The sequence below is a fragment of the Pongo abelii genome, chromosome 9 (genome assembly GCF_028885655.2).
Source record: "Pongo abelii isolate AG06213 chromosome 9, NHGRI_mPonAbe1-v2.0_pri, whole genome shotgun sequence".
Classification (NCBI taxonomy): Eukaryota; Metazoa; Chordata; class Mammalia; order Primates; family Hominidae; genus Pongo; species Pongo abelii.
Genome location: NC_071994.2, coordinates 40,081,753 through 40,095,048, shown reverse-complemented (window position 1 = coordinate 40,095,048; position 13,296 = coordinate 40,081,753). Strand labels below are relative to the sequence as shown.

At 42.9% G+C, this 13,296-nt stretch overlaps 1 long non-coding RNA gene across 1 annotated transcript in view; it reads right to left on the bottom strand.

Moving 5' to 3' along the window:
* Window positions 1-1,971, bottom strand: part of LOC103891832 (uncharacterized) — a 173,254-nt gene extending 171,283 nt beyond the window's left edge. The window contains exons 1-2 of the long non-coding RNA XR_008511177.2: window positions 1,840-1,971; window positions 497-660 (exon numbers count right to left, since the gene is read on the bottom strand). This is a non-coding gene — a long non-coding RNA (uncharacterized LOC103891832). The remainder of the gene's footprint in view (window positions 1-496; window positions 661-1,839) is intronic.
* Between the last annotated feature and the right edge of the window lie 11,325 nt (window positions 1,972-13,296).

Here is a 13,296-nt window from a genome sequence, read left to right as displayed (position 1 = left end):
CAAGGCCACCAACACTGTCACTGAGGCACAAAATTGGCTGGAGGCAGGAAATGAGTTCTTAAGCACTAAGTCTTTGCAATCTGATCTTTAGTAATAATTTATTACTGTATTATACTAGTTTAATTAGTAATAGCTAATTATTAATACTAATTAAATTACTGGTTTATTCAGCAATAAATAAATAAACACTTATTGAGCACAATATGCCAGACGCTCTTCTAAACTCTTTATGCTAACTTTTTTAATCTTCACAAACACATTTTGAAGTAGGTACTGTTCATAACCCCATTTTACAAAGAAAAACTGAATTTTAGGGAGTTTAATTGCTGAACCAAGGCCACAGAATTGGTGAGTTGCAGGTAAAATTTGATTTCTGCAGATGTCAAGTTGTGTTTTTTTGTCTTTCCATCATGCTACTGACACCCAAACCAAATGAAACTGGCAGCCCGGATTCTTTCAGAGAGATGTTGTAAAAGAGTTCCCCCAGCAACCTCACCTGTTAAACCCCCAAACAAAGTCTGAAGAGCAAAGCAGGAGTCTGACTGCTCTTCAAAGGGAGAGATGTCAGGAAGCATGATGTGGTGAATCCTCCCTCTGCTAGGTGCTAGAAGGGTAATCCTGGACCTGTCAGCGGCCCTCTCTGGTATTCAGGATCTTCATCTGTAAAAGGAGAAGATAAAAGTAATTTGGCTTCAGACAAGATTCCTTCCAAATCTGACATTCCATAATCCTATGAAACAGCTACCGTTTATTATTTCCTCTGTGCCAGATACTGTGCCGAGTATTTCACATAATCGCAAAATCATCACAGCCAACAAATAGCTGTGATGGAGCTGCAACTGATTGAGCACTGGTTATTTGCCAGGCTCTGCTGCAAGTACTTCCCCCTGTATTATCTCGTTTAATCCTCAGACAACACTAAGAGGAAGGTATTATTATCCTCACTGCCCCCAAGGATCTAAGGCTCAGAAGAATGATACAAATCTACTCAAAGTCTCCCAATCATTAAGTGCTGCCCTTGGGGTTTGAACCCAGATTTTTCTGACTCCATAACCCGTGCTTTTAATCACTGTACTACTTCAAGTGCCCCCTCAACGTCAGGTAAGGGCAGACACCAGGAACAGGCTGTGTTGGTTTTTGGTTGCCCCACTGACTATCCATCTGCAGTTGTTTTTCTTCCATTCTGATCATCAATCATAGTGTGACTTAAATGGGTCAGGGGAAGGAGTCCCCAGCTGCCATGAACAGCCACAGCAGCCACTGCCCACAGTCCTTTCTGTGGGCTTTCTGGGCAGCATTAGTGGAAAGTCCTATCTGTGAAAGTAAACTAACAAGGTTGGGGGAGGGGTCCCCTTATTTATTTAGTCATCGCTCCCCAAGGCTAAACTGGTGGCTTGGCAACAGTGAGTATTTTCTCTGAGCTCAAAAGCCAACTCCAAGTGTTCAGGGTGAACAGGTTGGGAAACTTGAGAACCACACAGACATCAGGAAAAATGCCATGAGTGGTTGTCTGTGAGGAAACGATGATATGGCCCTGAGTTTGCTCTCCCCAGGAGAACTTGGAAGCTGCCCCCTGTTCCACCTCCCACCTCACTTGGAACTAAGTAAACCAAGAAATTCTAGGAAGCAGCCCAACCTGAAAGAGCTGGCTTCTCCAGGAAAGGAGAGGGGAGGGTGAAGAGGCCCAGGGTCTGTCCATCTCAAGGGGATGGTCAGTCACAGAAGTCACTGACCAGCACTCCAGGCCAGATCTCACTGGTCCGGCCACAGATTTTTCTAATCCTGTGGGTTGAACTGCACCCAAATGACTGCAGACGGGATCAGAGATGGAGGTCTCACCAGTCAGAGGAAAAGCATCCAAGTATCAGGAGAGATGTTGAGGCATAGTTCCAAGAGCAGGCAGAGTTTGAAAGAAACTTCCAATTAAAAAAAAAAAAAATGCCTTTCTGTGAGGTCACTCCCTGTGAGGCAGGAGAATAGGGTCTGGAGGCAGGGAACATAAGGCCGATTCATGCTGACTTCCTAGAACTAAATCAAATGGAAACACTTCAGCTATGACAGGAAATATCCTCTCCATTTACACAGGGCATACACTGAGTAAATGACTTTGTAACTTTTTGGAACTTTGCTTCTTCCTCTTCATCTACATAGGTGTACACCAAGTAACCAATGGAAACCTCTAGAGCATATTTAAACCCCAGAAAATTCTGTAACGGGGGTCTTGAGCCCCTATGCTTGGCCCACTCCCACCCTGTGGATTGTACTTTCATTTTCAATAAATCTCTGCTTTGGTTCCTTTATTCTTTCCTTGCTTTGTTTGTGTGTTTTGTCCAATTCTTTGTCCAAGATGCCAAGAACCTGGACACCCTCCACTGGTAACAACTACAACCAAGGTCACCACATCACACTACCTGTACTTTGCTCCCCGAAAAAAGTTGCTAGCATTTATTCAGAACCTTCTCTGCTCTATCAGTTAAAAAAAAAAAAAACACCCTAGTAATTTCTGGAACAAAATCACAAATATACTCACTTTCACAAACAGTGTAGACATGTCAAGAATCCTATTTCTTACCCACAAGAGGACTAGTCTTGTCCCTTTACTGTGTGTTTTTGATTGCACTTGTCACTAAGTTTTTTCTTAGTGAAATAGCACCATATCAATACATCATTGCTATAGGTATGTTAGCTTTCAATCACAGTGGTATCATTTTATTCCTGGGCCCCAAGGGAATTTGGGGTCACAAGGATCTGATTTCAAACTTCAGCTCAGCCATTTTATTTCTTCAAGATCCTAAACAAATAACCTATGCTTTCTCAGCCTTAGTTTTCCCATCCACAAAAATGGAGCTAGTCCTAGCACCACCTACCTCAAGAAATTGTTACAAAGCTCAAAAGAGATAATGCATACAGAAAGCATCTAGAAACATAGTAGAGGCTCTATACATTTAATTATTTCCCCTCAACTCCTTAAACTGGGCACAGGAAATATTACAGTAACTAAAAAAACAAAAAACCTTGCATCCCAAACCCCACTCCTCTACCTCTGTCTCCTAATCCCACCACCTATACCCCAAATCCCCACATTCTGGTCACCTGTGCTAAGAAAATATCTGAAAGTCTTCGCCTTCCCAGTGTTAATCAGGGTAGCTCTCTAGGTATATTCAAGCACAAGGCTAGGGGACCCACATTGTCAAGACCCTGTGAATGCATCCACCCACAGGTCGATGCTTTGCTCCATCTGATGTCTCAGTGACTCCAGGTCCTGCAATGATGCCCCTTCCCCGAGACGCCACAGCAGTCTTTACCAATGCCCCTCTTTGGATGATCATTTGATAATCTCTCAAAGAGGATCTTATTTATTTCTGCCCAACTTTACCTCTCACCCCAGGAAAGACATTAACACCACAAAGAATGATATTTTTTAGCAAAAGTGATTAAGAGTTCAGGCTCTGAAATGAAGCAACCTCAGTCTGAATCTTGGCTTTCTCACTCACCTGCTTGACCTTGGCAGTGTTGACCTAACCACACCAAGAAGAAGCATGTCTTCCACGGGATGAGGGTACTACAGTGCATACTTACAAGGCTACCATGAGGATTCATAAAAATCATTTACTTAAAATATTTAGCACAGTACCTGAAACATAGTAAATGCACAGTATATGTATTAGTCTGTTTTTGCACTGCTGACATACAGGAGACTGGAAAGAAAAATAGGTTTAATGCACTCACAGTTCCTCATGGCTGGGAAGGCCTCACAATCATGGCGAGGGCAAAAGGCACTTCTTAAGTGGCAGTGGCAAAAGAGAAATGAAAAAGAAGCGAAAGCAGAAACTCCTTAAAAAACTATCGGATCTCGTGAGGCTTATTCACTACCAAAAAAACAGTATGGGGGAAACTGCCCCCATGATTCAACTATCTCCCACCAGGTCCCTCCCACAACATGTGGGAATTACGGGAGGACAATTCAAGATAAGATTTGGGTGGGGACACAGAGCCAAACCATTTCAGTATACAGTTGTGTTATTGTGACCTGGCCATTGAAGATGTATAGACTTATAGACTATTAGCATTTGAAAACCCTCTCTCAAAAAAAAAAAAAAAAAAGAGGGACAATGATGGATGACAAAATTTAGAAAGAAAAAACTATTTCTAACAATTTTTTTAAAGAAAAGTGAAGCGCATGAATGGGTTAGGTTCTGCTATAGATACTACACATAAATTCTCATTTAACCTTTATTATACCCTTCGGAGGAAATACTTCCCTCAACAGAGGAGCAAAAAGAGGCATGGTTGGGAACATATTACCTGAGTTTGAATGTCACTTAGTTGTGTTACCTGGGTAAGTGGCTTAATCTCGCTGGGCCAATTTCTTTGTCAAGTAAAATGAGAATAATGGTACCTATAAGGTAGTAGTGAGGATTAAATAAGTTAACATATATAAAGCAGTAAGAAGAGTATTATGTACATAGTAAACACTCAACACATAATGTCTATTATTATCTTTTACAGAAGCTGAAACTGAGGTTCAATGAGGTAAATTGGTTCATCCAAGCTCACAGGCTTGTAAGCAGCAAGAGTAGAATTTAAATCCAAGTCACTTTGACTCCAAAGCCAATGGAATGTTTCTTCCACTACTCTTTATCACCCGGTAAGAAAATATCCAGACATTTTTCAAGGCAGAAAAGATGGGACCAGAGAATGTGGATCCTGGGAGTTAGAAAGAATGATGGGGTTTCTGGCAAATGAAAGAAATACCAGGAAAAGAGAACTGGTTTGGGAAGAAAGGTGATCGATGACATTATGGCATCAGAAACTAACTGTGCAAATCAACAATGTTTTAGGTGATATTACAGCCTGTGAGTACAGTTGGCATCCACACCAATTTGAAAAACTTTTTTTGGGAGAGTTCTAGACACAGTGTTTAAATTTTGATGAGGGGAGGGGCAGGAGGAGTCATAGTGGCTGTATGTTTCTGTGGAGCTGGTTTTCCTGCTCACAGACCCTCCCTGGGGTCCAGCCCTCGGGGAGGCATCTTTCCAAAACACTAAAGCAAATACACTGATGCCTCTTTGCTGGGTCCACTGCCTTCGGTTCATGGAACGTGAAATCCTGGAGCATGGGAACAATGAAAACATGAAGAAAGGCAGCAAGCTGGGAGGCCACAGTGGGGTGGGGTATTTATTCAAAGACTTCATGCGACTATCATTGGCTGTAGGATTCGCTGTGGTTAATTTTCCTCTTCAGTGTTTGCTTGAGCATTGAGCCTATATTGCTTTGGTGATTAGAAAAGAAGTTGTTGAAACAAAACAATTAAAAAACGACAAGTGGTCATCTCTGGGTTGTGAACTTACAGGTTGATTTGTGTTGCTTTGTGTGTTTTTTTTGCTTTACTATATTTTCTTATAGTAAAGCTATAAGCTTATGCTTTGAACACGTAATGCATTCGGGTTTGAAAGAACAAAGAACAAACGTTATTGAAACCCAAACAAGAATGATTTCACATGAATGTGGGCTGTAACTACCTAGGACTCCCAGGCTCCTGTCACAACATGTTGAAGGCAAAATTAGGTAATGTCCTCCCTCCCTCAGTGAAAAGGAAAACCTGCCAAGACATGGTGGCTTCTCTCCCTGGAGTGCCGGACACAAGTAATTTATTCCACCAGCACCACTAAATTAAGGCACCAGTGCATTTTTTTATTGTTGTTGCAGTTTAACTGACTAGCCTGATTATTTTTTAGCAAATGAAAAAAAAAACGTGTTTCCACCTGACACAAAGCTATGTTGTGTTGATTAGCTCCATTCTTCAAACCAGGAAGGAAATGTTCACATTCCCTAGAGAAACCTTTTAGGGATGTTGATTCAAATGCAAACATATATCAGCTCTTCAGGTGTATAATTTCTGCCAGGAAAGAATAGACTGGCCCAAAGTCAATGCTGTCATTTATTTTTGTGTTTATTTTCTGGAAAGAAAGAGAGTGAGAGAAACAGGCAAGGAATAAGTTATGAAAATCAAGAAAAGTAGTGTCAACAATTAAAAAGCTATGATAATACCTAGGACAAAGGGGCCTAAAAATGGCTTTTTCCACCCCCTTCATTTTCCAAATGAGAAAGCTAGGCACAGAGAAATTAGGTAATTTGCCCATTTCAAACAGATATATGATGATAGAAGCAAGAATAGAAGCCAAATTTCCCAACTCCGGGCCTGGCCCACTTTCAACTCTATACATTCTGCCTTCAGGTGCAGGGAGGTGTGTGTAACCTACCCCATTCATTACAAAGGCCTTGACATTTAAAGGATTAAACATTTGGATGATGCCTTGGGAGTATTTCTTCAAAGATAGTTCTCTCAAAAGAGATGGATCAAAGAAGACTGGTAACAAGAGGGGTCTGTATCGGTTAGGGTGCTTTCACATACCAGCAACAGAGAATCTGACTCAAACTGGCTTAAGTCATAATGGAAATTTTGTTGAAAATGCACCAGTATGACCACCTTCAGGGGATGTTTGTTCCCTCGGCTAAATCAACGATGATCCAGTTTGTCTCCATCTCCTTGCCCTGCCTTGGGCAGCAGGATCTTCCTACAGATACTTCGTGGCCTTAACTCAATAACTCTTGGGACAAATTTGTTCCCTTCCCTGGACCTCAATTCCCTAATCTGTAAAATGCAGGGGTTGGTCACTAAAGGAGTCTAAGAGCCCTTCCACCTGTAACAGCATTTATCAAAATGTAGACTACAGACCACTTGCATGAGAACAGTTACTTAGACTGTTTGTTAAAACATGCATTCCTACACCCTAGCCCAACACCACGAAATCACAATCTTCTGAGAGCACAGGAATCTGGGATTTACAAACTCATGTAGAAGATCCTTGTGCTTCTTGAAGTTTCATAAACATTTATTTCCAAGGCAAGAGAGCCTAGAATGGGAGCAAATCACAGCTGGTAAGCCAAATCTTGCATGAGCATTAAGAATGGGTTTTACATTTTTAGTTGTCTAAAAAAAAAACCTCATGCACAGAATATGGAACAGAGACCTTACATGGCTCATAACGCCTAAAATATTTACTATCTGGCTCTTTACAGAAAAGAGTTTGCCAACCTCTTGTCTAGAATAATGAGGTCATTGGATGGTGGAAAGAAAGGCAGGGGGTGGATCTGAAGAAGTTATAGGGCTGATGAGGCCAAGAATTCCTGGGAACCGGAGTTTTCAATGTTTCATCAGCTCCATGGAGAATCAAGCAAATAAAAAAACATGCTCAAGTTCTGGCATTTAGCTTAGAAAAATCTTTTCCAGGGGATCTCCTGGGGTCTCTGGCTGGTCCATCCAATGTTTAATATTGACACAAAGGGCACCAGGAACACAGTAAAGGCTAAGGAAAGACCTGGTCAACCTGCACTCTCTTTGCCCTGAAAGCCACCAGTCAGCTGTCATTCACATCATAGGAAACATTTTGAGGGCAGCCTGTTGTGGCTTTTTTCTATGCCTTTCCTCCAGCCATACTGATCAGCTAAGGAAGAGGGTTCTCAGAGAGCCATTCTGGGTCTATGAGGTAATTTCATAGGGACTTGGCCAGAAAGAGATCCCAGTTCTTTTCAGACAATGGACAAGAATGGCTCTACATTAGGAGCAATAGTAGAAAAGACCATAGCTCGTGAGTCAGACAGACCTAAGGTGAAGTCCTGCCCTTGAACCTACTTGTTCTATGAATTTAGATTTGCCCTGCGTATGGCTATTTACACTTAAATTCATTAAAATTAAATAAAATTTAATATTCAGCTCCTCCATCACACTAGCCACACTAGTCAACTCACTATCTGCATACAGCTAGTAGCCATCATATTAGACCATACAGATACAGGACATTTCCACCATTATAGAAAGTTCTACCAGGCAGGGTGCCGTGGCTCATGCCTGTAATCCCAGCACTTGGGGAGGCTGAGGTGGGCGGATCACTTGAGGTCAGAAGTTTGAGACCAGCCTGGGCAACATGGTGAAATCCCATCTCTACCAGAAATACAAAAATTAGCCAGGCACGGTGGTGCACCCCTGTAGTCCCAGCTACTTGGAGGGCTGTAGTGACAGGATCACTTGAGCCCAGAAGGAGAAGAAGGCAGTGAGCCGAGGTCATGCCACTGCACTCCAGCCTGGGTGACAGAGCAAGACTATGTCTCAAAAAAATAAAAAAAGAAAGTTCTACCAGACAAAGCTGCTGTAGACAATCTTCCAACAGTCTGTTCCAGTCTGTCCTCTGCCTTTCCATCACGTAATTGTCTCATTACTCTAGGCTCCATTGCCTTGGAACAAATGGTTATTAAACTTCAACATAAGCCTCAATTTTCTCAGTTGTCAAATGGGCATAATAATGTATCTCTCAGGATTGTTGTGAGGATTGCAGAAGCTAGAGCAGGTAAAATAATAAGCACAATTGCCAGTGCATAGAAAGTGCTCAGTAAACGGCTCTTACTGTTATTGTGCACAAAATCTAAAGCTCAGTTGCTGTTGATATTCTCCCAACCTCCTCTAGGCCAGTGGTTCTCAAACTCTGACATGTGTAAGAATCACCTGGGGGTTTATCAAATTCCAGATTGCTGGAATCTTCCTCCAGAGTCTCTGATTAAGTAAGTCTGGGGATAAAGCCTGATAATTGCATTTCTAACAGGTTACCAGGTCTTGATGAGGCAGCTCTCTGAACCACCCTTGGAGAACTGCTTCTCTAGGCAGCTCTTCATAAGCCATTACTGTCTCGGTGTTGGGGGGAGTTATTTCTTTGTGAATGTTGTTCTTTCCTAACCTTACCATTGTTAACTCATCCCCCCGGCACCCAACCGTCTTCAAACAACTATTTCCTCTAATCTGCAAGAACCCCCTTTGTCTGCCACTTTTCCAGCCCTAACTCAGACTCCAATAAACCTGGCCAACAGCTTCCTTCTCACTCTCCACCCCGAAGTTTGTCGCTCGTTTTTCTCTGTGCCACCTCTTCCACCTTGCTTGTTGTTTGTTTACTGTAGTGTAACCATTGTTTCCCTGCATTTCCCAAAGTGCAGGACGTGCTCCACTGTTGGACCTGAGGCAAGTTTTTGTGGAATATCAATAATTTTGGATGATAACAGAGAAACAAATGACACTGAACCACATGGTAAGGAAGTTATTATTTTCAGTTCTCTCCAAACTCTACTGATTACACCAGGAGAAAGCCCCAATCTGGAGCTGATGTGTCTTTCTCCTCTTGCTAATAAACCTCCAGTTCAGAGCCTAAGTCAGGTAATTCCATCATCACTATCATCATCATGATCATAAAAAAATAATGTTACTTGGCCGGGTGCAGTGGTTCACACACCTGTAATCCCAGAACTTGGGAGGCCAAGGTGGGCAGATCGCCTGAGGTCAGGAGTTTGAGACCAGACTGGCCAACATGGTGAAACCCCGTCTCTACTAAAAATACAAAAATTAGCCGGGTGTGGTGGCTCACACCTGTAATCCCAGCTACTCGGGAGGCTGAGGCAGGAGAATCACTTGAACTCGAGAGGCAGAGGTTACAGTGAGTTAAGATCATGCCACTGTACTCCAGCCTGGGTGACAGAGTAAGACTCTGTCTCAAAAAAAAAAAAAAAAAAAGATACTTAAATTCACACAGTGCTTTCTGTGTGCCTGGCAGTGTTATAAGCGCTTTACATATATTTACACATATTAATTTACTTAGCCTCACAACTCTACGAAGTAGACTCATTCCCAGTTTAAAGATAAAGACCCTGAGGCACAGAAGAGTTATGTGACTTGCTCGTGGTCACTTGGCTGGAAAGTCAGAGAACCAGGATTCAAACCTAGGCAGCGTATACAGAGCAGGTGCCCTTTAACCACAGTGATGCTGTGCCGGGGTTTAGCAATACTGTTTTGTTTTCATGTGATTTGTTGTTACCCTCTCTTATATTTTTGGCAAATGTCTTAGTCTGTTTGGGCTGCTATCACAAAATATCATAAACTAGGTAGCTTATAGACAACAGAAATATATTTCCCACCATTCTAGAGGCTGAGGTATCCAAGATGAAGACACTGGCAGATTCACTGTCTGGGGAGGGCCCATCTCCTGTTTCGTGAATGGCACCTTCTCACTGCATCCTCATAGGGTGGAAGAGACAACCTAACTCTTGAGGTGTCTTTTATGAAAGCACTCATCCTACAAATGAGGGCTCCACTCTCATGACCTAATAACCTCCCAAAGGCCTTACCTGTTGGGATTTCAATGTACAAATTTTGGGAGGACACGCATTCAGACCATAGCAGCAAGTATATTTATTTCCTGCTTATCTGGTGATATAAAGTCTCTCTCTCTCTTTCTCTCTCTCTCTCCCTCCCTCTCTCTCTTTTTTTTTCTTTTTCTTTTGAGACGGAGTTTTGCTCTTGTTGCTCAGGCTGGAGTGCAATGGCATGATCTTGGCTCACTGCAACCTCTGCCTCCCAGGTTCAAGTGATTTTCCTGTCTCATCCTCCTGAGTAGCTGGGATTACAGGCGTATGCTACCACGCCCAGCTAATTTTTGTACTTTTAGTAGAGATGAGGTTTCATCACATTGGTCAGGCCGGTCTTGAACTCCTGACCTCAGGTGATCCACCCGCCTCGGCCTCCCAAAGTGCTGGGATTACAGGCATGAGCCACCATGCCCGGCCCCTTCCTCTTTTTTATCTGAATTAAATAATGTATGGTTAAAAAGTTAAGCAAGTTAAGCAGAAGTATTAAATGTATAATAATAGTAGAGCTGGTTCTTAGCTTTAACAGCTGTGAAGATGGTATGCATCTGACTAGTGCTTGGGATAACTAATCTAAGTAGACCATAAGTTTCTCAAGGCAGCTTTCTGTCTGTGTCAGTAGGGTCCAGCCAGGGAACAGATGGCACACTGAAAGGGTTAAGTGGAAAGTGTGTAACAAAGGCCATATTTATAGCGGTGTGGGCAGGCAGCACAAGGGAACAACAGGGGTAGCAGCTTGCCAGGGACTAGCCACAGAGTGAGAGGCTCTTACCACCCTGAAAGGGACAAAGGGAGAAAATGTTATTACCAGATTGTGATGAGAGCTATAGCCTGCTGTAACAGTGGAAGAGGGGTGGCCCAACAGAAGTTTTAGCCAGAGCAGACCAGCTATACAATTAGTCAGGTGGCACCAACCTGTTTCTCCTATGACCCTCCAATCTCTTTCTTGCCAGCACTTGCCAGAGATGGACTCTAACTGGAGGCCAGAAAGCAGAAGAGCCTGGAAGTGCCATCCATGAAGGTCGGCCTCTGAGCAGCCCAGAGAAAAGCAGAAATGAGACTGGGGCAGCCAAGAGTGAATAACCAGCACGGTAGCTGACGCAGTGCGGTACACAAAGGGCGTGCTTCCAGTAAGACCTCAAGACCCATGTGCTGCTTTGAATTCAACTGAACCGAATGGAGAAACTGGTTGCAGGTAAAGGGTGCTATGTGGTAAAGGCAACTGGACCCTGGACTGCTAGGGTTTCACTTCCAGCTTATCTAGACAAGTGAATCATCAGATTTCACTGCCCTCTTGGGGCTTGAATCACACATGTGCGGGAGGAGCTGCATTGCTGGTGCATGTGAAGTGTTTCAAGCTGTAATTATATCCTTCACCTCCTCAGAGTGTCTAGACTAGATTACGAAGGCTGGGGAAAAAAAAAAATGACTGCAGCTTTCTGTGGTCCTCAAACAAGTGGGAATTCCTGGCTGGGGCCCTTTTCCCAGAGTACACAGGAGCAAATCCCCAGAAGCAGCAGCAGCAGCAGCAGCCTTGGCTTGAAGGATGAAGATTAAAAGGGAAAAGAGGTACCACCGCCTTTAAAAGTCTCCACAGGAAAGAGACTCCAGTCAAGCACTAGCGGTAGAAATATGAAGCAACCCTGCTGTTCCTCTGCAGGAAAAGTTTTTAAATAACTTCTTATTGGTAATATTAATATTAATGATAATACTGAATCTTCATAGCACATTTATTATACACTGAACACTATGGTAAGCATTTTACATACTTTGCTGCATTTAATCTCCACAATCACCCTGTGAAGTAACATTAACCCTATTTTTAAAAACAGAAAAATGATGCTTAGAAAGGCAAACAGAATATGGTCTTAGCCGCAGTTGATTGAACATTTATTATGTGCTTGCCGTAGGGCTGGGTATCCCAGCAGTTCTCAAAGTGCAGTTCGTGGACCTCTCTGAGTTCCCAGCACCCTTACAGGAGATCTACAGGGTCAAAACAATATTCATAAAAACAATAAAACAGTGTTCGCCTTTTCCATTGTATTTACATTTGCACTGCTGATGGGAAAGCTGCCAGCACCATAGCACAAATCAAGGCAATGCACAAAACTGCACTAGTAGTCACTGAATTCTTCAAGGCCACCCACTTGTGGTAGAAAAATGTGGCCATTCATATAAGCATGTCTTTGATGAAGCAGAATCATTTTTAATTTTATTAAATTTAAACCCTTGAGCACATGAACATCTTTTTAAGATTCTGCACGAGGAAACAGGAAGGACTCATAAGGCATGTCTAAATACCATGGTTGTCTCAAAGAAAAGGCACCTGCACAGTTGTTGAGTTGCAATCTGAACTAAGCTCGGTTTTCACAGATCACCCTTTCTACTTGAAAGAACAAAAGAGAAACTATGGGTGGTCAGACTCTGGTAGTTGGCAGACATGTTCTCAAAACTTAACTAAGTGAGCCTCTTACTTCAAAGAAAACAGCTTAGCCGGGCACAGTGGCTCACGCCTGTAATCCCAGCAGTTTTGGAGGCCGAGGCGGGTTGACCACGAGGTCAGGCGCTCAAGACCAGCCTGGCCAACATGATGAAACCCCGTCTCTACTAAAAATACAAAAATTAGTCTGGTGTGGTGGTGCATGCCTGTAGTCCCAGCTACTCAGGAGGCAGAGGCAGGAGAATCACTTGAACCTGGGAGGCGGAGGTTGCAGTGAGCCGAGATTGTGCCATTGCAGTCCAGCCTGGGTGACAGAGCAAAACTCTGATGAGAGAGAGAGAGAGAGAGAGACAGAAGAAAGAGAGAGAGGAAGGAAGGAAGGAAGGGAGAGAAGAAGGAAGGAAGGAAGGAAGGGAGAGAGGAAGGAAGGAAGGAAGCAAACAGTGGACGATGTTTGTTGCCAATGGTAACATTTGAACTTTCATGTGAAAATTAGAATTTTGCAAAATATATATGTCACTGTTAACTCATCAGCTTCCCAATATATTAAGACTTTTCTGATCAGATCTGTGCTGGTATTAAAGAATGTGATCCTTTGATAGTGTATAAGG